Here is a 1,099-nt window from a genome sequence, read left to right as displayed (position 1 = left end):
GACATTGAAATACGATCCTCTTCGTAAAAATGCTAATTTGAAAATGACCGAATAAATTAAAAATGTTAAAGACTCCATAATAATAGTAGTAATTATAATGAAAGTAAAAATAATACTAGATATAACAATAGTAATATTAGTAATAAAAATAATAGTTATAAATATATTAACCATGACAATAAAGAATAATAGTAATAATAATAATATAGATAATAATATATATAAAATAATAATAATAGTTAGAGATAAAAGATAATGGAAGTAGTAATAATAATGGTATTAAAACAAAATATATATAGATACAAGTATAATAACAATAATGGTAATAAAAATAAAAAAATAGTAATAATATTTAAAATATATGTATATAAAAACAGTAGTAAAAGGATATGTATATTTATAATAATAATAAAATGACATTAGGATAAAATAAATATAAGTATAAATATGATAATAATAATAATGATAATAATAATAATAATAATAATATAGTATAGTAATAATAAAAGTAAAATTAATAGTAAATTGATAATAATAATGTACGTTAATAACAATAATAATATATAAAGGATAGGAAATAATGAATGATAAAAAATGACAATAATATGATAATAAAAATAATGGTGATGGTAATAATGATTATAGTAAGAATATACAATACATATATAGTATTAGAAGTAAATACATAACACATACATATTAGAAATAATCATAATAATAAAAACACTATTAATAACTATATAAATATATATACATGACATAGTTTGAAAAACATAAACATAATATGATATGAAAATGAAAATAAAATGATATAGTATTAAAGTATATGCATAACAATAAAAATAATATTAAAATATATATACGAGTAATAAAAATGTATCCGTATTAAAAATATATACATAATAAAAATACAATATTTAAAATATTTACAGTATATGCATAATAATATTAAAAATAACTATTAATGATATTACATAGATATATACATATGTAAAAAATAAATACATGATAATATTAAAAGTATGTACATAACATAAATATCATACATATAATATCTAAATATATACATACATATATATAGTATTTAAAAAAGAAATAT

The sequence above is a fragment of the Gossypium arboreum genome, chromosome 8 (assembly GCF_025698485.1).
Source record: "Gossypium arboreum isolate Shixiya-1 chromosome 8, ASM2569848v2, whole genome shotgun sequence".
Lineage (NCBI taxonomy): Eukaryota > Viridiplantae > Streptophyta > Magnoliopsida > Malvales > Malvaceae > Gossypium > Gossypium arboreum.
This window is presented reverse-complemented; position numbering follows the sequence as displayed.